This window comes from Zingiber officinale, chromosome 6B (genome assembly GCF_018446385.1).
Source record: "Zingiber officinale cultivar Zhangliang chromosome 6B, Zo_v1.1, whole genome shotgun sequence".
Lineage (NCBI taxonomy): Eukaryota > Viridiplantae > Streptophyta > Magnoliopsida > Zingiberales > Zingiberaceae > Zingiber > Zingiber officinale.
Window position 1 is genome coordinate 129,840,930 of NC_055996.1, and position 26,177 is coordinate 129,867,106.

Below are 26,177 nucleotides of genomic sequence, written 5' to 3' on the forward strand. Positions count from 1 at the left end.
GCCTATCATTCAGTTTGTCTTTAGGCCATAGATTCTTATATTCCCTTTTTGTTGGAACAATTCTGGCATAGGGTAAATTGCACTTAACCAGTGACCATCCTATATCTACAGAGCATGGCTCTCTCATATAAAAGTGGGTCGGCACAAAGATTTAATATTAGCTCAAACATACTAATAAGCTTAATATACCATGGAAAATGTTTTCAGAAGAAATAAATAAAAATGAATATGACTTAATGAAAAATGTTGCTTACTCTGTCAATGGATCTGATCAGATCATAGGAACCAAATAGCAGTACTATGCAAGGTTTAAAATTTCGACCCGTGCCGAGGTTTCGGTCCCAGACCGGAATGATACGGTTTCGGTATCGTATCGTACCGATACAGTTTCGGTATTTTTTTTATTTATATATATATATATATAGTAATTATTAGATAAATATATTTATTGTGTATAATTTAAAAATAAATTATATATTGATTTTATATAAGTTCTCCATTATTAAACAACTTAATATTGTTATGAAAAATAATTAAATATAATTTTGTAAAAAAAACAATTAATGTATAAATAACTCTAATTAAAATTGATACATCATAATATAATATGTTAAATAGAAGCAATAATTCTTGTAATATTTTACTTAGATAACCTTTATAGTTCTCCAATGTCCAGATTAAATAATCATAATTATATAAATTAATACAAAATACTATTTTATATATAATAATCATATAAATTAACTATTTGTTTATTTAATTAATTAATAGTTTAAATAGTATATATTTAAAATAATAAAAAAATAGAATATCAATTAAATATTAAAACAGTAAAAAAATATAAAATAATTAAAAAATATATAAGAATAAAAATTTGATTTATTAGAATTTTTTAGAATTTTTAAAATAGTAAAAACAATTTCAGAATATTATTTAATAAAATTTATTATTATTTTTTAAAAAAATTAAATATATATTTTTATATTTTATTAGGATAATTTAATTAGGGTTTATAAAAGTCTCTTTAAAATATCACAATTGAGTGGGAATGGGAAATGTTTGATTTATTTAAATTGCAAAATTAATTTTGCACAGTAACCCCGAAACCGCGACTCACCCGCGACGCGCGACGCGCGACGCCGCGACCCATCCGACGCCCCAAGGACGCCTCCGACGGCGCCGGAGGCGTCCGGCGACGCTTCCGGTGGCGCCGGAAGCGTCCCGTGACGCTTTCAACGCCTCCAGAAACGTAGCGTCGCGATGCCTCCGTCGCCCCCTACGCGTTTGCCGCCCCGCGATGCTTCCGACGGCACGGGAAGATTCTGGCGACGCTACCACGCGACGACGAGCGACTCACAACGCAACGAAATCTTCCCTGGTTCGGTGCCGGTTTCGGTGCGCGGGCGGAACGATAAGTTTCGCCTGTTCCGCCCCGGCACGGAATGAAATTTTAAACTATGGTACTATGAAAAAGCAATGAATAAATAAAAATGAATATGACTTAATGAAACAATTGGATTGTGTTGCTTACTCTGTCAATGGATCTGATCAGATCATAGGAACCAAATAGCAGTACTATGAGAAAGCAGTGAAGATGACATTTGAAGTAGATGGAAATACAATGTAAAATTAATTGTGGTAGGGTCATAAGTTTCATAACAACAACCAGATATGTCATAGTTTTGGAAAAAGAAAACCATGGTTAAAACCTATCATTTTCAAATGCCATCTTTTTTTTGACATAGAAGTTAACTAGGAAAGCCAATGCACGGTTAAAATGTTATTTTGAGACAGTATAATCCCCACCAGAACGATACAATCTCAGTGCCATGTTGGAGTTCCAGGATGAGTGTTGTCGGCCTTTAGTAGAAGGAATGAATCAAGAAGAAGCGGCAGAAGAAGAACATGAATTCAAATCTGGATCAATGCATACAAACGAGAGAGAATCAATCCATCTACAGATGTTTGTGGAATGATGCATTGTAGAGGAAATACTCATTTGGCTTAGGATTCACAGAAATGATGCACGCAAAGAGAGGATTGATCCCACATAGTCTGTAAGAATGACTAACATGGAGAGAATTAATCCGGCTTGAAGTATCTGCGGAATGACATGTGGAGAGAGGATGATCTGACTTGAGACTCTATGAAATGATGCATGCAAAATGAGACATGTGAAAAGTGAATTTATTTAACTTGAGATCCACTAAATAGCACATGCAGATGACACGACAGGCAATTGACAACGATGATGCAAAAAAAGAACACATGTAGGAGCCCCCATCAACAATAATATCTATAGACTGATAAAGGTGCATATGCGAAACCAATAATGATGATGGGTAGAATGAATATTTGTAGAGGCATAAGGAAACATAAAAGCTTAGCTAATGACGATTATGTGCAGAACAATGCACACATGGGGGACTAATCCAATTTTAGAATTCGACAAAATGGTGTGGAGACAAGACACATCAACTTGAAATTCACAAAATGATGAACATAGACAAAGAAGAGTACACCAAGCATAGTTGAATTTATCCATTGACACAAAAAATAAATGAATGACTCAGTTTCATTGGGCCTTAACAGGATTACACAACATGATTGGATCAGTCCAACAAAATTCCACATACCCAAAAAAGCAAGGTTGGGCGAGTTTTGGTGATGAAGCCTCACGAGCATAGAAGGCAGTAGTGGATCTAGATGGCATCGACAACATTCGTAATAGTCAGTAAGAGGCAAAGGTAGGAACTATAGTAAACTTTGATGCAAGGAAGCCAAGGCGCCTGGAATCCCTAGGGGTGAAAAAAGACAAACTTTGTACCACTGGAAGGAGCAACGTTGGTGTTGGTGGTAGGAGTGGTAATGGTGCAAGGCTAGGAGTGTTGTGGGGTGTACAAACGAGACTATAGGCAAGACGTTAGAGCAGAGGGTAACAATACCAATCATGATGTAGCACCTCTATAGGCAGTTGATATAAGGAAGAAGGCAAAAAATGTGAGCGCAATGGAGGTGCAATAGCCAGCAGCAGAGCAAATCCTCAACTCAGGTAGTATGTAGGAGGTGACTCTCATTGAGAGAGAAGCTCACATAGGAGTTGTTACATGAGGGAGAAAGAGATGTCTTCAATACCATGTGTGGGAAATATTGATAAATAAGGGATATTACATATCAAACAAGGAAGAGGAAGACCAAAAAAGATTTGGTTAGCAACAATAAAACAAGATAAAATTTATTTAAATATAGATGATGATATAATAGAAGATAGAGCTCAATGACATAAAAGAATTCATACAGCCGACCCACCAAGTGGGAAAGGGCTTGGTTGTTGTTGTTGTTGTAAGGAATATTACAAATAATCCTCTAGCCCTTGCATTATGACACATACCTTCTTAATATACATATGCATATTAATTTATCAATTATTAAGCTGTGATTCAGATTTCCTTATATTGGATGATATATGCTATATGAGTATCCGATATAAATGAAACTCAGGGTTCAAATTCCGTGAATACACTACTCAACACACGCAAACACAAGGACCGTGTTGCTATGCAATAAAAAAACTCACATTCAACAAGGGACTGTGTTGGAGTGTGAAGCGTGGGTTAGAACAGGATGCTCTTCTACATATTCTCAAATATCATTGAAAAACAAAATAAGACCAACATATAAAGAAGTGACTTATCTCATTGATGTTTACGCACCTTGATGTCACACAATCACCAAGTATAGCATAATTTATAGGTGCCCGGGGCCTCCAGAATGTGAGCTTGTATCCAGGTAAGTTGCCTGCAATAATCCATAATGAAAATTAAAAGAAAAACAAAAAAGGTTATATTACTATCAATATCACACAGCTTAAGTCTCCACTCTTATATATGTTAAAGGAAATCAAAAACACTAATGAAACAATCATAACCTTTTGGTGAGACCCATATTCTTTTGAAGTTAGAACAAGAAGCCAAAGGATTAATATTACCAAACTGCAAAGCGCTGAGAGCCTCATTTTGCAATTTTAATAAAAGAGAAGCAACACTGAGAGATAGGTGGATACATATATCTGTAGATGTAATTGATATATTTGTCTTCTCTTTAACAGAGGTATATCCTGCAGAAATATTGACCGGAGCAAGAACAAGAAGTCCTGAACCAGACTCAACAGTCAAATCTTTCACAAGAGACCGTGCCCAAGTGTCATTTTCTTTGGAAGCGTACCTGTAAACAGAATCTGTGAATATGCATAGAAACTATTCTATCGACTTAGTGTATAAAAGGACATCCCTTTTTATACTCGAAAGAATATAAAATACTTACATAAAACTCAAGTCCATCTTTACTCGGATTAACTTTTCAATGTGCAAGGAATCATTAGAGTGCAATTTGGAACTATAGTAGAGAGTAAATTCAGGAGAGACAATCTGCAAAAGAAGCAAAAACATAAAAACTATGAAGTACTTCCAGATCAAGTTTCTTGATTTCTCTAAAATGTCAAAGGTACTGTTTAATGTTATCAAAACTCTGATGCAAAATTCAACAGATGCAAAAACTTGGCTTCAACAAAGAATAATCGCAAAGAATCTGGTGCAAGCAAATAAAGTTAAAAAAAAAAAAGTATGCTAGAAGGAAATTAGTAGAGATACTGATGTCTAGAGATCATCTCGTGTGAGAAGCTAGAAGAGACGTCACATAGAGATTATGGTTAAATGATAAGGTACCATATGAGATGCAAAAAACATTTTATATCAAACACAAGCAATATCCTTACTTTACACATGCTGATTTGAACCTAAATTGATACTCCTAATGAACAAACATTTTAAACTGTGTTTGTGTGGCATATGCCATTCTGAAAGTTAATGAAGATCCCTTGTGGTTGCAGATATTTCAGGTAAATAATTATCATAGTGACTATAAAGAAAATAAATTGTAGATCCCTTGTGTACCTGGACTTCAAAAGTAACACTAAGCATTTGACTTGAAGATGATATTAAATCCGAACTTAGATCACTCTTCTGTTGGCCTTCTTGAATTTGACGAGAACCAAGCTGATCTACACCTGAGGAAAGATTATCCAATAAAGAAATCTCAACACCATCATCGGCAGACACTGAATAGCTGCTACCATTACTTAGGTGTGTACACTTTCGTAGTAATGCGCCATTCTGATGAAATAAATCAAAAGAAAAAAGAAGTCACCAAGAAAGGAAATCAGACATGTCCCCAAATTGTTATATCAATTTGGGCATCAACCTATGTAAACGTAGTCAATAAAAATGGTTGGTGACAAAAACAATTGAGACAATCTGAAAGTAAACACAAAGTTTAATGAAGGTGATAAATTTTAACTTCAAAATGACAGAAAATAGAGGATAAACAAAATAGAGCCATGTAGAAGAAATGTCAAGATTATATCCAAAAAGAAACCAAAAAAGGCAATCTGACCCAAATGTCAAGGCATTCAGGTGGAAGCTGAGAAAGTCTCATTCAATCATGTGGGAGATGGTTACCGTTTATTATTATATCCTCTTACTCTTTATGCAATCCGTTTTCTGTTACAAACCAGATCAAACTGCCAGCTAGTTCCCGGTTTAAACAGATGAATATTTGAAAAATAAAGAAACTGAATAATATATAGGTTTAAAAAAAATCTAGATAGTTAATTCAAATCTCTTAGAATATATATTTTCAAAATTAATTATTCAAAACTTTACAAAAAAAATCTTTTTAAATTGACAGCTAATGTGATCAAACCATCATGGCTTCATTCTCCCATTAGAAACTCTAATGACCCGACCACCAATCCAAGCAACCAAACTCTACCTATTTTATTGGGTTTATTATTTTTAGCCCCTTTTTTGGTTTTCATTGGTTTTTATGCAACCCGTTTTTTTGTTACAAACCAGTTCAAACGGCCAGTCCAGTCAGGGTTTAAAAATACTGATCGAGGGTTCCACATCTTAACTAATGAACAGAATGTTACATGCAACAGGCAACGCTGAACAAAATTTTAACCCTTAGCTAGCATCATTTTCAGTTCAACTAATAAATGAGTTCGTACCAAGATTTGAAGGTACCAGTTCTCAAACAGTACTACACTGATCAAATTATAGTACTTGCTCTTCACACTTAGTCAAAGATAAAAATTCCAGTCAATAATATTTTAGCTAAAAAATTACAGGGCACAAAAGCTAGCAATCTCCATCTTATATAAACTCAAACACACTTACCTCAATTTTTACATTCCTGAACCTCAATCTCTTTCCACGCCCAATTATTAAAATGGGTCCTGTATATGTTTGTCCTTTGATGTAAATATCTTCATTCAAAGATAATGTGCCTCCCTGACCATCATAAATGAACTCATCCGAAGCACAGCCATCTACAATTAACTGTCTTCTAGGAGAGAGGTGCACAACTTGGTTTCTTTGCAAGTAAACCGGTTCTGACAGTATTATGTTGTCTGAGTATATGAGTGGATCATTCTTTGGATTCATAGTCTCCTCGCGGCCAGTAATTGAACCCAAACTAGGGATAAAAAATTCAGCAACTGCAAGAAGAAAATCAATAACAACAAGAACACGTGGTTGCTGAATTCTAATTACAGCAGATTGAAATGATGGCCTCCATCGGTAATCCAATATCAACATTGTCAGGTAAGAAGCATTTGAACCAGTTCCATTGTCCAAATTGTTGGCATATGAATCATCTCTTGGAAAAATCAGGTCGGTACCAGTACAACTGGGCTTATATATATTTGTGTGAGAACCAAGCATCAATCGCATTTCAGGTTTCGTATCAGGGCGGATATCCAACACAGAGAACTTCGGAATTGTAACATACAGGTCTGCTTCGGAAAAAGACGTTGTTCGATATGAAACCCAAAGACCATCGAACTGCCAAAAACATGAAACATTTCAAACACAAAACCAGATAAAAGAAACTCACTGTCAAAATAAAACAAAAAATATGTATAAACAATGGAGAAACTGAAATATTGTCAGTTTTAATGGGGAAAAAGGTAACATATATCTAGAAGTAAAAGGACAAAAAAAAATGCATGCATATAATAAGCCAAAACTATACAAAACTTATAAGAAGTTTAGCAGAATTTACAGCAATCTGAGCTAATGGAGACCCCTCTTCAAGACCATTCAACAGCTCCAACAAAGCATGGTGAATGTCAACAGCTAGAATAAATACAGTACGTGAGAGTAAGAGCTGACTGTTCAAATTAACTTTATCCGCAATCATTCGAATGGATTCTATTCCAGTTCGATGCCCACGGAAACTAGGAGGGAGTTTAGGTTCTTCTGAAAGATTCATGTAAATGCAGTTTATTATGACAGCATATTCCTTATCAGACATCACACCATGGAGCAAACCAACCTGCAAACAAATAAAGGAAATGATTGGTATACAGGATGATCCAAAAAATTTAACCATTAAATTATTAAATTTGAACATTTCTTGAGAAAAGATACATAGAATCAATAATCAAGAAAGTAAATGGTAAGATATGTATGGATTTCCCATTCCCCCAAAATTGCAGACCTCTACCTTTAACCAACTAGGGCGGGGCTTAAAGAATAGTCCAAATCATCTTTTAATATTTAAGTTAGTTCTTTCTTTCAATTTCTAAAATTTCTAAAGATAGATGAGTAATCTGACATTGTCAAGTACTTGAAGGTTAAAATCTTCACCACATGAGATCCATAGAGAACAGGATCATACAATGACAGAAACCATTAACATGCATCGTAGTTCCATGAAACAGAAAACTTCTGTGAAATCTTTAAATTAAATTCCCAAATGCAGCAAATAACTGAGAAAGATAGACGAAGAAATTTACAATCATACAAGATGCTAAAATACTTCACCATTCATGTGCAAAATTTCATCTAAAAATCATAATAAAGAGGGAGCAGATTCTCCTGGGCCGTAACGACATATTTAAATAACTGACATATGTATGACCATTAATATTCAATGAAAGAAGTTAACATGTATTTCTTCAACTTTCCAAATTATTCCTTATTATGGTTTGGAATTTCATTATGCGCTCGTTGCTGTTGGCATGGGCAAACAGAAAAATTCTGTGAAACCTTTAAATTAAGCTCCCAAATCTAACAAATAACCTCTGAAAGATACAGGAAGAAATTTACAATCATACAAGATACTAAACTATTTCAAGCCATGCATGTGAAAATTTTCAACTAAAAATCATGATAAAAAGGGAACAGATTCTCCCCACAGTAATGACAGATTTGGATAACTGACATGTATGACCATTAATATTTAACAAAAGAAACATATATTTCTTCAACTTTCTAAGTCACTTCTTGTTAAGGTTTCAAATTCCATTCTATGCTGATTGGCATAGGCAAACATTTTGTTCCGCCCATAGACCAAACCCAATACTCAATACCTTTCCTTTGCAAACCGTCTATGGCAAATAAGAGTATTCGAGCAAAGTAAACTCTTTTAGCGAAGTTGACAAATGTTTGGCTCCCCACTGTCTGTGAAAGTAGAAAAGTCTCACAACAACAAAACTGGAGTGCATGAATCACTGGAGATGAAAATCTCGAAATGCAGATCCAATGACGTCTGTGCAGTTTCGGAACTAGTAATGTTCATCACAGACTTATATCAACTAACTTTAGTACCATATGGAATATTTAGCTACCTAATGCTGCTACTTTCAATCTTATAGTAATGTGAGCGGTTATTATAAAATTAGTAGATGTCTAAGTGTTTGTTACTAAAGAATAATTTATTTTTATATATGGTGACCTTGCTAAAAAGGTATACAGAATGATCACAATTTATGTTCAGACCCAAAAAAAAAAAAAGCAATATTTTAAATGTGGTTTCAAATATAGTAGCAAGGAGTTAATGATTTTAGTCAATTTTAAAAAAACAGTGCCACCAAAATAGAAATTATGGCCATCTGTGAACAATATAATTTTATCAAGCAATAAGGCTCATGGAATTGCAGGAGTTAGCGGACATCAGGAAGTCAAGTCTGTGATGTTATGTAATATAATATAAGTTGCTTACAGCAATGTTTTCTTTTATACCAAACTGGCGATCAAACAGGTCAAGCTACAAGGCAAATGGTACAACCAGTCGAACTGGTTGAATCGGTCAACCCCAAAAATGATATCGCAAATAGTTTATTCTTATCATATCACTAAAAAAATTTATGAGTTTAATATTATATATATATATATATAGTAATTGAACAAGAAAAACAAAAAGGACTCGAGGAAAAATCCTCACAATGGTTTCAACCATCAGGGAATGGAGCACTCTATAATTAGGAAACAAATTATAGCTAAGATAACTAGTTAAAAATTTTCAAACATTATTAAACTGGTTTTATACAAATCAGTTCGCTTCAAAATCACTAGCTTAATGTCTGAAGGGGTACCTCTATCTTAAATATGATGCTAATCTTTTGCAAGAAATAGATCTAATAAAAACTCCAATTTTACAAATTGTCTAATTTAGGATATTGCACTAATGTTGGATTTGGGGACAATTTGGTAGCATGGAAGTGCAAGAAACAATATGTTGCAACCACTTCATCTGCCTAAAAGATAAAATTTAGAAAATGGCTCATAGCTTGTGAGATGATGCTGGTCGAGTCTTTAATTAGTTACATTAGTTTAAAAGGGTTAAATTGGCATCGTTCAACCATTTCTAGTGCGAATAATGTGATTCATGAGTGCACTAAAAACATTGAAGTTCGGTTACTTTGTTAGAGATGTTTCATGCGAAAAAAAAACAGTACACCTTACATTCATTTTGAAGACTAGATTGCCAATAATTTTATAGAGTTATAGGTGGGCTGATGTTTAAGCTTTCCAACAAGTTAGGCATGAAAAATATCTACTCTCCAACTTGGTTTTAAAATAAATGGAATTAGTCTCACATTGCATGTGTTTGATGTGTTGTAAAGGGGTAGGTATAATATGCTCGTGTGGATATCTCAATAATCATATATAATAAACCCCAGTTTCAAGTACCCAAACTGATAAGCAATATCAAAATAAATTGTATTTTAAAGCAAAAAAATATATCACATGTAATTTTAAGATTTATAAAGAAAATAAATTAAGGTTTATTTCCATAACAATACTAGTGAGTTAAACATGTAAGCTCATCATCCCAATTCTAATTTCATCATGCGCATAACAAATTCATGAATTCAATTAAAAAGCAAGATTTCAATTTGGATCTTTAATATTATTACAATAATGAACAAAATATTACTTAGATAAAGCATTAGTTCCATTTAGCATTGTGACTTTTTTATATTCACGATTATCATTTCTCCAATTTCTGAATTCAACTGCCAACTAGAGATGGTGGGGTGGCTCGAACATATGACTTCTTTAGACATCCTAGTCCTAAGAAGCATCCCAAACAATATGGAACACCTACTTACAGTTGAGTCATGCAATCACACTCTGGATGTTGGCAAAGAGGCATCTTCCCATCGGAGACAGACAAGATTACATGGAGGATCGATAGTGTACTTTTTGTAGACAAGTACTAGAGTTGCAGGAGCACTTATTCTTCGAGTGCCCCCTATTATGGAGTTATGGAAGAGGATCCGGGACTAGCTACATATGAGGCAAATGTCTACCTACTGGAGGACATTGAGAGTCTTCGAAAGATACTATCGTGGGAGTTGAATATTGACAAAGGCCCGACATCTTGCCTTGTCCTCTTTAGTCCACTATGTGTGGAGAGCAAGAAATAGTAATTTCTTTGATGAGGTACAGTTGGACTGTGAGAAAATTTTTAGATGTGTGCAAATTCATATATTCTGATCTGACACTTTGTCAATCATGGGTCACTACTAAAGTAGGCTTATTGCACTTTGTCAGTACTATATATAAAATTTTACTTATCCAAAAAAAAGAGATTATCCTAGTTGCATTGGTGACTCTTACACTTCCATTATCACTTTCACATTTAAAAAAAAAATCAATGTAACAAATCAATACTAATGAAAAAATATTTCACAAGACTATAAAACAATGTAATCAATAATTCAGTATTTGCAATTCAAGGATAGAATAAATGATTCTGAAGTAGTAGTAAGTATCAAAGAAAATAGACAAAATTCACAAAATGATAATTTATTCCCAGAAATGAATAGCACAACCAATAATAATAATAATAAGTTACCAAATTTGAAGAGAAAAAAATGATCAACGCTTATTTACCATAGGAATAAAGACATCAACATAACCAGTAAAAAATTAGTAAAAGCATTTAACTGTAGTACCACGTGATACTTGATGAGAAAAAGAAAAAATAATGAAACTGTTGTACATTGCAAACAATGAATAGTTCACTGTCAACTTCGTAAACATTTATAATTTTTTTAAAAAAAAAACAGAAACATGATCAGTGAATTTCAAAGTGATTCTAAAAAATATAATAAAATATAATCAATTAAATCATCAGGAAAAACCAACAGTTCAACATGTATAATGTTATTCTCTATGTAGTTAAAAAATTGCAATAAGTAGATCTACACCAAATAGAATAATCACCTTCACTTTAATAGACAATGTTGGAACCTTCCGGAAGACATCTCTCAAGCTTCGTCGCACTTCAATATGAATATCATGGCCTTCTCGAATCAGAGGTTTGCCTAAAATTCCATCAACTCCAACTTCCATGTTAATTCCATTGATCTGCAAATTTTCAAAATAAGTAGTCGAATGCTATTTATTTTACCACAAACTATACTACAGATTACAGAATTGGTTTTCCTTATCATAAAAATACCACTGCGTGAAGAATATCAAGATGTATAGCAGCAGGATCACTTTCTTTGCATCCATGCCAAGCAAAACTGTTCTTGATTTGAAGTTGCCCAAGATCCAGTTGCATGTAACTTGACAAAATGGAGTTGTAAGTGAGACATACACTACCTCAAAATAGAAAGGATAACAAAAACAAACTGTATTTTTTAACTTAGCCTTCAATATTTCACGAAAGTCAAAATTTGGATGAACACAAGTTTATCCATCAAGTCTAACTTTGTGCATGAATAGGTTTCCATATGATGGTTTTCTTGCAACTAATCTTACCATATAAGAAATCATATTGAACATGTAAATACTAGATAAAAAACAGAGATGCTCTTTGAAGAAACATGTGGCAGAAGGTCTTCATAAGTGGGTCAAAACACAATTCAAGTCGTAATGAAAAATAAAATCTACATGAGTAGGGCTAAAATATACCTAAAGTAGCATTCAGTTTAAACAGGACTAAATACAAGATTTGGGAGATAGTATCTAGATAGAATTTGCATACTTGTTGACTAGAATAAAAATAAATGAAATATAGGGACTCAGCCAAATTCAAAATGGGATTGAGCAGATGAAACAAACATATTCTACAATATAAAAGAAGGTTACTCGACAAATATTGTGTAAAAAGAAGAAAAGAATACTCGACCTGTTGAGATTAGGGGAGATTATTCTTCAGACATTAGAGGATACTTAAGCCTTTGCCTATATGTGATATTATTAAGGAAATAGAATTACAGGAAACTGCTACATCTTAAATTTACACAAATTAGCTTAATGAGTTCATAACGCTCCTCTCAAACTATTTTGAAAACATTGTAGAAGCCAACTAGTAATAAATATATTGTGTTGGATTGTTGGTGAGGCTGGGGGAGGGGGTGAATTGGTGAACGCTTCCTTTTCTTTCTTGATTCTACAATCACGATTAATATGCAGTGGAAATAAAAAAAAACAATTAGAGAAAACAAGGCTACCACAAATCCTGTACATGGTTCAAAAGCAATGGTTCTTATTCGATGGCCTATGATAAATTGGTAAGTCACTCCTTGAAATCCACTATCTTTCTTCTTCTCAAAAACCTTTGGCTTCTAGAGGTGCTGAAACTTCTTACACCCTTCTAGTAAGATTTTAGATTAAGCAAAAAAAAGAGTGAAACAAATGAACACAAATGGAAGAGAAGATAACTGAGACAAGGATCAAAAGACAAGCACTTTTGTACTCTTCAGGGTACACCCAAGTGGAGAAGAAGATAACTGAGACAAGGATCAAAAGAGAAGCATTTTTAGTAGTCTTCGCATTAAACCCATGGCCTATATTTATAGACAAATCTTTCGACTTGTTTTCAGCCTTCAATTTGCCTTCCAACATAGATCAATGATCAATCCACTAATTCATGTCACATGTCAACATCAACCTTTTACAAAGCAAGGATATTCTTAGTCAATTGAAGTGTGACATCAATCGACTAATCAATAGGTCATTAGACTGTTGCAAACTGTTGGCGTCAAATCAATGGCTCTCTTCTATGATTTCCATTATTAACTGATTGGACCACCAGTCAAATGATTCAGTTAATCAATGGTTAGAACCTTCGAACAAAATCATTCTAAAACATTTTGCTCGAGACTGAGTCAGCTAACTAGTCTACTCAAGTTTCAGTCAATTGAAAAACAAATTCAGTCGACCGAACACTCGACTCATATTATTTCTAGGGTCAAGTCCCTTCCTCAGAATAGCGGTAACCCATTAAACAAGTGCACTCAACTCTCCTTCATAGAAGTTACTTGTTCATCAAGAGATTTCACCTCCAGAACTTCATATGTCAGAAAGCCTTGCTTTAAGGTTTTCCATGCCAAAAGGCTTTGCCTCTAGGACTTATTATCTTGTCAAGTATCTAGTCCTTCATGACCTACTGAAACTTCAATCTATCAAGTATTAAGTCCTTGACCTACCTAGACTTCCATTTACCAAGTATCTACATGACTTCCACTCGCCAAATATACAATCCTCAACCTACTTGCACTTCCACTATTGCACCTACAATATAAATGTCAAACATCCTACACTTACACACTTGACACACCATATAAGTAATCACAATATAATCTTTATTTAAGCCTTTGCTGGACATCAAAGCCACATGCTTAAGGGGGCATAATTGCACTAACATATTCAATGTTTTATTATGATTGTCAGCAAATCTATTACTTGATCAGTAGGACTAACAAAAGAAATTATAATTCTTATAATTCCATTAAATTGCACTTGTTGTCTAATGTAAGTGATAATCAATCTCTCTTCTCTAGTGAAACACACGATTCGATGTTATAAAAATTGCAAGTTCATTGTAACAATAAAGTTCCATTTACTCCACAAGCGTATTTCCAAGCACAATTTTCTTGCCCAAGCTCAATTTTCCTATCTGCCTTCTGTATTTCTTTAGTGGCTCCCCATGTCTTGCTAATAATCTACCATTAGGATTTATAAGAGTATCTCCCTTGAATGCCAACCTTCTTCTAAGTGAGTAGCCTTTGTACCAAAGGATGTAGTTAGCACTAACCAAGTCTTAAGAATGGAAGTGTTGATGTAAATGTAAGTGGTCTTTTAATTTTTAAATCCCGATGGAGTCCTCACCAATGATGATAATATTGTCCACATAGACAGCAAGAAGAATGAGTCTGTGAAATGAGCTAGAATATTAAGTAATTGCTGATACTCCTAATCATGTTGTGTTGCAAAGCTAAGTTGAATTTCCTAAACTAAGCTCTCAAAGATTGTTTTAGTCTATACTACTTTAGTTGACACACTAGCCTAGTCCCTTCTTGAGTAACAAACCGCAAGTTCACCAAATGGACCTTCTCCAAAAGGACATCATATGGAAGATATTTTTTCTGTCAACATAATGAAGGAATCAATGAGAAAAACAATAGCTAATGGGAAGAAGAGACAAACTCAAGCAATCTTAGCCAATCAAGAAAATGTGGGTGTTGCCCTTGGCCACCAAGTAAGTTTTACTAAAAACTCTTATTTGCAAACCACAATGCACTTCCTTGAAGGAAGAGAAATCAAATTGAAATTGATTGAAAGAATAATGGCACAAAGCCACAATGCACTTCCCTAAAGGAAAGGAAGAGAAACCAAATTGAAATTGATTACAAGGATAATAAGGACACAAAGCCAATCAATTTGGGCAACAGACATGCATAAGATATAAAATGACAAAATCGATATAAAGTGAAACATTTCTAAGTACCTTTACAAGAAGCAATAGGAATGCTCAAATTAGGAGGATATGGAACATTGATTGAAGATTGGAGAGCAAGAGAATCTCAAAGAGGTGTTGCAGTCTCTCCACGACATTATCGTACGGTGCATGTATACCCGCAAGGGAGGTACTTAAAGTGTTAAGTCAGCAACAACCGTGTGTGGAGAGGTCCATAGGTGAAGGCGGAAAAAATAATGGAGTACGAATAAGGAGAACTTCTTGCAATGCATGGACTCAAATAGAGACGGTGTAATGGGGAAGAAGGGAGTGGATTGAAAAAAATGTATCGTTAGGAGAGATAAAGACACACTATGTCTCAAAAGAGAAACAATGGCAACATTATAGACAACAATAAACAAGGAAAATACACTTCATCTAAATCACAGACTGTGGGGATAACTTATAACAATCGGAATACTAGCTGAACAAAACAAGTGTATTTAAAGGCTCGTGCCAGAAGAGAATACATAGCATTGTGTGGAAAGATAATAGTGAAGGGACTTTGATAGTGCAGAAGGTGGAAAATGACATGTGGTTGACAAAATATGTGCAAGAGTAACATTTGAATAGTCTCGACAAGAAATTGTTTCTTTCGTTATGCTATGTCATTTTGTAAGGGAGTATATCGATGAGGACTCATGAAGAACATCAAGACTAGATAGAAAAGACTGGAAATCTAGCATTGTCACTGAATATACTAAATAAAGATGTCATGCGGAGAAAAAATAAAGAAAAATTTAGAATCATGTTTCATTAGAAAACACTGAGTCAATCAAGAATCATGTTAATGAAGGAAAAAAAAAATTATAAACCAAAGGTAGAGTTGACTTAACCTAGACCACAAACATGCAAATAAACTGAAGCAGAGGGTGCAACAGCTAGCTTACGAACACTACCAGGGAAAAGGGACCTAGTATAGTTACCTAACTAACATGGTTAACATTCAAGAGTTTGAAGGTTAGATGAATTAGGAATCATCTGCCCAAGCTTTAGAAAGAGGAATCTAGAGAGATGAAGATGTAACTAAAAGAGTTAAAGGTAATACAGGCACATGCAACTAGTTAATCCATGAGATTAAACTTCCTTACCATTCTTAAATCAAAACAAAAGTAGTGTCAAAGGTGATTGAACAATTTAATGATCTAGTATATTTACAAATCAATAGCAACTTCAATAAATTTAGAAATATAAAGGACAGAAGACAAATACAATACAAGCGATGAGGAAAAATCTCTAATATCTTTAGAATGGCACTGTGTGCTAGTAGTGTAAGGGCAAACAAAGAGAATATCTTAATAGATATATGTTCATTCATAGACGCCTAAATGTATGACTTAAGGAGACAACTTGGACATACAAGGTAGACAAGGAGTCAAGACTTCAGCCTAGAGTCGAAGGAGCTTTAAGTACTCCTATGCCGGAATGAGGACTAAGTTTCATGTTGGGCTGACATGATGCTAAGGTGGGTTGGGTGATTCAGAAAAGTTGAATCATCCTAAAACTCCTAACAGAAGGATGGTTATTGTTCACAGTGGACTAAATCCGATAGGCCCAAAAAGGAAATTTGTTCGATTTAGGCTGAAAAGGTTCCAGTGATGTGTTGTAGCCTCTTGATAGGCTTAGGCTAATGAGTAGATCTCTGAAATGGGTTAGCCCTTTATCCAGCGAGAGATGGTAGAAGGGCCAACACTACTGTTGTAGGATGGCAGACTAGCTGTTTAGCAAACTGGGTTATAGGAGATCCGTGTAGGGAAGAAACCTACGGAACGATTTCAAATGCATCAGCAGAAGGATTAGGGCGGAATTGCTTCACCAAAGGAGGATCAAGCTCAAGACCGAAGGACCATTAAGTATTCCTCTACTGGAATGGGACTGAGTTTCAAGTTTGGTTGACATGATGCTAAAGTGGGTTAGTTTGCCCACAGGAAAGATGAATCCTCCTAACAAAAAGGATGCTTATTATTCACAGTGGACTAAATTAGACAAACCTAAAAAGAAAATATGCTCAACATTGGCTGAGAAGCCTCCAGTGATGTGTCGTATAGCCTTTGGACAGGCTATTGAGTAGTCTCTGAAATGGGTTACGCCTTTAGCTACCAGTAGATGGCAGAAGAGTTGACTACCATTGTACGATGGGCACACAGACTATGCTGACCAACTAGGTTATAGTAAATCCACATCAGGAAGAAACCAAAGGAACAGATTTGAAGGCATATGCAGAACAACCATGAGCCATATTGCTACACTGAAGAAGAATCTAAGCTCAGATTGACCAATCAAGATGCTTAAGCATCTGCCTCCTTTTCTGGAGTTCCACTAGAGGATTCTTGATGGAATCCTAAAGAAGGGTGCATGCGGTTGGAAGCTACAGAGGATGAGGATGAGGATGATGAGGCGTGTGATGCATGAACAGGGAAGGGCATCCGCAGATGGGACTTGCATGGAAGGACAGGCAGTGCAAATGATAAGCACAATAAAAAACAAGAGGTTAGACAAGGATGGGAGGCATCTCTAGTACTATATTTAAATTAGGAGCATAGCCAGCCCCCCTCTCCTATATATATGTATGATATTATTAAGGATATAAAAATTAAAAGTATAAGCCTACATCTTACATTATCTACAAAGTTGATGGCAGCAAACTATTATTTTACTAAATAAATAAAGTAGGACTGAAGTAGAAAACAGAATCCATATGATAACTTGAAAGATATGAAAGCTTTTACAAAATATAAAACTAGAAAGACTCACTGCAGCTTTAAAATAATAATAATAAAGAAACAAAGAATATTGACAAACAGGTTGATTCAATAGCCACCAAAGACAGCATATATCATGTCAACTTTATTAATGACAAATAAGATGCACATTGCAAGAATTGAGAATGCTTAACAGAATTGAAATACTAACTCAGTACTAAGAGAATTCTTGGGTACAATAATTGTTGGAGTGTCTAGAGATAGGTCCAGCTTCACAGCAGTCGCACCATCAATCTCATATTTCTGAATAAGCCATTCAAACCCCCCAACCTTATCAACAAACTTAATTGCTTCTTCTGTGTGTGGCGAAGCAAGCTCCATGAAGTAAGAAGTTATCTGAAGATTTTTTTTTAGGTTAGCATGCAATAATAATATAAGCCCTTTCAATAGATGGCAGTAGGTTTATCGATATGTCAATATGCAAGAAAAATCAGGCAAAGACCAGACATGTGGTTTCCTTGAAGTTGGCTTAAACCACATACCTCCTGAACAAAACGGTATAGAAAAACAATGCGAACAGCAGAAAGCCGTCCAGTCAAGCTATAATCGTATCCCTGGTAATCATCGTCCTCAATACTGTACGATTTGAATGTGAACTGCCAAATGAGAACATGCAAGATCCATAAAAAACATATATAGGAATGAAATTAGATACATCATGAATGTACGGTTTTTCCTATCCCAGAAAATTTCAGGACAATTTACCAACTAAACAAATTCTTAGGACATTAAATATTCGCCATAAATTTTTTTTAAAACTACACGCGATCAAATCCAAGCTATAATATTACCTCATGTACATTAAATGCTTTCTAGCAGTACTGTCTTTTTCACAACTAAATTATTGTCCATTAGCTAACATCTTTTCAAAATTTAGGAAAAAAAATCCACTAAAAACAATTATTGAAATTGATCAGATTATCACTTATCCCAAGGAAAGACACCAATTATATTTATATAATGGGCCACTGCACTCCATGTTAAACCATTGAGTATTGGGTCTCCTAGCTTTAACATGTCTCATCATATTCTTCATGACTCAATGGTACAAGGCTATTTTTAAATTTAAGACGCATAGCATTTGCTCTGGCTTTGATACCATGTTGAAATTGATTAGCTAACCACTCATTCCAAAAGTTAGAGCTCTTAAAAAAGAGACCAATTTATATTTATATAATGGTCTACATCACTTGACATGTGAAACTAATGGACATTAAAGGATGATAAGCATTTCCAAAAGTTACCAAGATTCTTTAGTTAAACAAATTGAATCTAGGGTTGTAAATGAACTAGATGTTCGTAAACAAGCTTAAGTTTAATATTAAATTTGATAAAGCTCATTTATGTTTGTTTAATAATAAAAGAATATAGCCCCCAGGGCATAGCCGAGCCGGACACTATGTGGTAGATTTGTAGAAATAGGCAAGCGTCAATTCTCGATGAAGCCGCCAGAAAATATCCTCCCACGTAGTGGCATGCTCTATTTCCTAATTTACCTCTCTACATATAATTGTAGGGCCAACCATGTGGGGGGTGTCCAGGTCAGCATATGACCTTTTGTAGAAATAAAAGAATATAAAATAAACAAGCTTAAACACTATTAAGCTTAGTTCGTTAACGTTGATGAACAAAGTTCATAAATGAACTTTCTTACTAACTTCTATAAAATTTAACTGTAAATTTATTTCCTAAATTTTAATTCAAATACATAAAAAATATAGTAATTTCTAAATTTTTATATTCTTAATTTATTCATAATTTGTTAAAAATAAGAAAATAATATAAGTTTCCTAATTAGATAACATTTAACCTACAAGAGCTTGACAAAATTTTTAACAAGCATAACAAGCTCAATAAGTAGATAAACAAGCTTGAACACAGCTATGCTCATCTTGTTTACACCCCAAATTGAATCAATCCAAGTTGAACGAGGGGAAGTGGGTGACTAAAGAACACTCTAATTGATGTAGTAAAAATATGATATTTGAATCTTAGTAGCGATTTAGTCTCGCATAAAATTCAATTGAATTATCAAATTCATGTTGCGTAGACTAACAAAGCTTCATGATGAAAATCCCACAAAATTGTTAGGTAAGGGAAGGAAAAGACTACAAAGTAGAAATCTTAACTATATTGACTAGGAGAATAATAGCAGACTATATGTTGCAATTCAATTTGGAGTTATAGGCTGCAATGATAGACTTCGGAGTTTTGCAATGCACTGAAACCATAGTTGATACTTTAGTGCTTGCTGCAAGCTAATAAAGTAGACACTAAAACTATTATCATGTCATTGCGATCTTAATTAAATAAGACCTGAAATTATCTCACTATTTTCTAAATGTACAAGATTCTATTTGGGACGCCTAACAATAACAGCTCAGCTACATGAGCTTTCTTGTCCTATTGAATCTGATCCACATCATCAAGATCCATATAATCATCGAACAGCATGTGTAAAAAGAAGTCATTTTGTTGTTGAATATTATACTTAAACTAAAGTAGGATGTGATAGAATTTTAGTCAAGAGACTCTTAATTACTCTTGGTAAATCTGAACCTGACATAAATTGCAGTCGTTGACCAAAAATAGTGGAAATTCACAAATATTTGCTTAATTTTCCTAGCCATAGTTTATTTTTAAAATAATCAGTTATTTCTATGCTGATCAAGGATTTTAATCCATTCATCAAAAGATTTCCCTCATCATCTAGGAAGTAGTCAATATAAAATATCTAAGTGGTTTATATCTTATATTTGTATTTAGTTTCCGGTCTATGATGCAAAATAAAAGATGGAATATTCAAAGTTCAAATCTCATTCACAGGATTAACTACTTGCTCTTATCTTTTTCATTCAAATTTTACTAAAGCAAGAACAAATTCTAGTATGTTATTTTTATTATTGCATGTAAAAACAATCATGTTGGAATGAAGTGACAACTAATTGAGTAGGTAGAGCCAGATGAAACCAATAAACACTCAATAATATGAAGGTGGTAACAGTCTTAATGCCCCATGTCAAGTGTCAGTTTGGTACCATAGCAAGCCTACACCAGTAGTGACAAATTGAAATTTAAAATTAACCTAAGTATGTAGGAAAAATTTTGAGCAGTATGCTATGAAAGATAAATCAACTGGACCTCTCAAAACCTAGTTAACAGGTGCAAAGAATTCATTTGCACAGTTGCAATCAAGGTTCAAAATCTCAAACTGTGCCGAAGTTTTAGTCTTTGATTGGAACGATACTATTTTGGTAACATGCCGATGTTTCGATGCATGATGTCAGTAATAGATTGAAGCTAAAGAAGGAAGGAAGATGAATATCAGGCGAAACAGATGAAACATATCATTCTGATAAATTACTTAAACTCGATACCACTCGGCACAGACAATGTCTCCTCCCTTTGCTTCATCTCCTTCCTCCTATAACCTTCAATCTGTCACTGGTACCATGCATAAGAGTGTTGGCACAATACTAGAATGGTATATTTTCGATCAAAGACCGAAACTACAACACAGTTTGAGATTTTGAACATTGATGTCAAGTGTTATTGAGTTTCAGTGATTTCTCATAATGAGAAGTTTCAACCGTTTCACCCAACATGGTACAAGATTTAAAACTATGGTTGCAATCGAGGAGAGCCAAGTGAAGCATGACAGTGTCAACCAAGCTTCATTTTATTATCAAGTTTGTGCATGCTTCTTAGTAAAAATCTCTTTGAATATGAACCAATCTCGTGCCTTTTATCAAGCTCAACTAGATACATTATCATTGTAATTTAGTTAAAAGATTAATCTAATAAATCAAACATATATTACTTTCTAAATTTTAATATATTATAGATAACTATAAATGATTTTAAAAAGTTAGTATTATAATTCTTATGTATTTATTAAGTACGTAAATCATAGAATATTGTATTTCTCACTTTTTTATTGAGATTTAGACAGATTTATAAATTGTTAATGAGTTTTATTCATGTACGTTAATGAGGCAAATTTGTGCTCAAATTTGTTTATTTTTATATATTTTATATTTTTATCAATCTAGGTAGTGAGCTTATTCATAAACATCCTATTCATTTATACTGCTATGCACCACAGAACAATTTAGGTGTAATATAATCAAGAGAGCCACATTGGTGAATAAAAATATATACCTTAATCAGAGATTCAGTCCCTGGGTGACGTATATCACAAAGCCAGCCCCAGCGACTATCTAGACCAAGGGTCATATCACGAAGTTTCATATTTCCTACCGTACCATCAATGGAGACACAACTTGGATGGACCTGGGGTAACACAAGAAGAAAAGATTATAAACATTTTTTTTTCTAAAACAAAGTTCTCAGGTTCAATCACTCAAGAATTTTTCTTTCCGATTGTTCACATTTATCAATGCTAAATCTATCAAAGACATAAATAAAAGGTAGTGCTTGATACCTTAAGGTCCAACAAAAAGCTTTCTTGCATGAACATTGCTAGTTGAGAACCATCCTCCTTATTAAGAAACATGCAAACGCTGTCTACATCCATTTTCAGGTTGAAAATCACACGGCCCTTTCCATGACCAAGTAAACCTTTCACTAAAGTTCGACAAGCTTCTTCCTTCTCTGTATATCTAGGGCTAGCAGTTGCACTAAGAGTGTTATTTTGAGGGATCTCCATAGAATTAGTGAGACTTAGATCAAAGCCAAAGTCAATCAGGGCAACAAGTGTGGGCCTGTTGCAAAAAAACTCCAAAGCAGACATTCGGATGCTCATCTATAACAAATTCCATATCAGACATGGATCAAATCAAAAAATCTAGCAAAAGAGGAAAAAGAATACAGAATCATCTTATACCTGTGTGTCAATTCCATCATACAAAGATGAATCAGGATTCCTTGATGAAAATGTAATCACTACAAAATCAGACATAGTGCTATCTTGTGCTTCATAAAATATCTCAGAGAACTTCTCATTCACAAGGTCTTTCTCATGCTCTGAGGCATCATCATGATTGTACCCAAAATATGCCTCCCTACCATCAAGGCCAGACTCTATATTACTTCCTAAAAAAACTGGTGTTGAGGGACTTTGATCAAGCGTAGAGAGAAAATCAGACAAAGCGTCATCAAAGTTATCATCTTCCATAGGAAAAGGTTCAAACCCTTTTTCATTGGCATCCAATATACCAGATTTTCCAGCTTTTAGTTCATCACTTAACACAGAGCAAGCTAAATATTCTGAAAAATTCAGTAAATGACCCTGAAGTTGATCTTTAACCTTCAACGAGTGCAGCTTCATCTTCACAGTCAGATCAGTTTCAGAACGAGAAAAGTTTACCTATGTCACAAATCATACACTCAGGTAAAGAATATTATAGCATGAGGTATGGTTTAGGTCATAATCAACAAAGCTTCTAGATATGAAATGAGTGGGCACCAAAAGTTGAATCAGAAGCATTGAATAATAACATCGAATATTAACGAGAATAAAAAAGAATAATAATAGAAGTGTTGACCTTTCCTCCACTTGCAATTATTTCTATAATGGGTTTCTCTGCATGTTTTGATTTTCTATCCAACTGCAAGAAACAGAAAAAAAAAAAAAATCAGAACATCAAGATCAACAAATATAAAAAGAAATACTAGGAACTAAAAGCCATTTACTATGAAAGGGAATGTACACCCAATCTTACTTTTCCATATATTGATAGTTTAGTTTCAATCAATGTGCCATTGATAACAAGGTCTGATGATCCCAAATTACCCAGTGTCTCTTCACCAGATTGTGTTGAAGTGTTGCCTGATTCTCCAAATATGTCCATTGAAAGAGGAGCCTACAAAAACATGAGAAAAAACAAATAGCAATGCAAAATTAAAATCAGATCCAAAACTGGATCAAAACATAAATAGCACTGAAGAGTTGTACAGAAGCTCTATAGGTTGCTTGCACAAGTTTTTTCAGCCAAGTAGATTTTGATTCGTCATCATGAAATTCAATAATAAGTGTATGAGTTGATTCCAATGCCTGCACAATAAGATTGGTGCATAGATAAGAGATGCACAAAATAAGAGAAGGAATTTTATAAATGAATCAGCAATGTAGAAAAAGCATAGTTGATCAAAAAAAGAAAACATATATGAATATTTAGCATTATAGAACATGCATCAAGGTCACATGCAGATGACTGCACGGATATAAAACCAGATAGGTATTGCCAAATATGGCAAAGTGTATAGTTCGAAACATGGATTAATACTTTGACTCATGCTACCATGTCATACAAGCCTTTAACTCAGCTTGCATCAAGCAAGATGAACTCCAATAGTTACAGGTACTTTTTCCTCTTTTTTGAGTTTCAACTTTCTACCTAATGATGAAGTGACATCAATTAAATTTCAGATGCCTTACAAGCAGTTTATAACCTTGGTAACAAAGACGTATGGGGCTGAACTCACATTGCATATAACAAATCATAGCAGCCATACGATGGAAGATGCTCTTTATATTATTAGTGTGCTTATGGGGAACAAAGGTCAGCATAGTCTAAATCATTTTAGCATAGTTACCAGAATGGTGTCATTCTATGTAGAAAACAATTTTAAACCATACTTCAATGATCCAAAAATTACAAATCATTTGCCTGACTAAATTCCAGAAATTGTTATGCAACTTGACAAATAAATCATATGCATTAAGAGTAAAATTTGAGTGTAAAAGTAATTTTCATGCATTTTGTACACAGTTTCAAAGTGTGAACCAATATTAGTTTGCATGGCCGAATCATATCATTCCAGTTGCTGATTCATTCTGATGGCAAGGTTTAAAATCTCAAGCCGTGTCATAGTTTCAATCTTTAATCAAAACAATAGTGTTTCGGTACCATGCCGGTGTTCCTATGTATAGTGGCGAATTAGAGGGAACGAATGAAGAAGATGAACAAGAAAAGAAAGAAAAATACACAATTATATAGCTAAATTTGAACTGTATCCCATGTAGAATTAGAATGATATAATTTTTGACATTGTGTTGTGCAAACACAAAGTATAAAAAATTAATAAACATGTTCCATTCATCTTGGCATGTGTTGTAGAACGCTAAGGGGCGTCGAACATCAGCAAGATACGAAACTTATAAACATGATTGACACAATGACACAGATAATGCGTCAAGCAGTATTATGTTTCAATAATTTATTAGAACAATGCATTTTGATTATGCTGCCTAGCATGGTACGAGATTTCAAACCATATCAACATGGTAAATATCATTGTGTCATCATATCGATATGATTTCAGTGAACATACACACTTTGTCTAGGGGAGGGGGGAGAGAGAGAGAGAGAGATGCACAAACAAAAAGTGATACCCAACACAGGAAGATTCTCTTTCTCAAAATTTGGAGATGTTAAAAAAATCAAAGCGAAGAACGGTAGTTGGAGAAATCAAGATATATCCTTATCCGCACCGGATCTAGTTTCACTTTGTTGATCCAAGTACAATTCCGAATGGTTAATCAAGATATATTTGTTAACTTGAAGATAATCAATTCTAAATGCTATATGTGCTGAGAGTATAATTCAAAATGGGTCTTCTATAAGGAGCAAATGCTCAAATCTAATACACACTATTCATTTTCATATAAGAAAGGTATTTGTTGTGTTTTTGTAACTTATTGCTTCAAAAGTGTAATTTAATTGCCTTTATAATAGTCAAATAGACAGGGATTATTTAAGATTATCCAAACTAACCTAAAACATCTAAACTATGTCAGATCCAATGCCTACTTATTGTTCTAGTATCTCAGTCTTACCGATAGAATATCTTTATATTCAATGGACATTTTAAGGGTTGGCATTTAATATAGCAAATAGTTTATACAACTCATAAAATTTGAGATTTCAAATACTTTATAGCTCTTAGAGAATCTTTTTCAATTATTATTGTTATCATCCATCTTATGCTTGATATATAAAAAGGAAACCTTTAAGAATTGGATTATATTTTTACTGAGATGACCGGAACTTCCTTCATTCCATGTACAACATGCAACTTCAAATGAAGAAGGCAATGACTCACATAGAATTGTCTTATACGAGAAACACACTAAGACTGTGATGATGCAATTCTTCGTGCAACTCTATCTACTTCAATGCCAAGTTATCATGTGTAACTCTGCCTGGAGTTGGTGCTTTACATGAAACTCTGCCTCCTAGGAAGGCAAAGATTGCTTTATATGGAACTCTTTCTCCTTTGTCACTTAGTTCACCCTTGTTCATCCTCAGAGACACAACAACAAGAGGTAAGGTACACAGCTCCTCT

General features: G+C 34.2%; 1 pseudogene; it reads right to left on the bottom strand.

Annotated features, from left to right (window-relative positions):
* The window catches only part of LOC121989509, an 89,862-nt pseudogene that overhangs the window by 29,250 nt on the left and 34,435 nt on the right, over window positions 1-26,177 (bottom strand).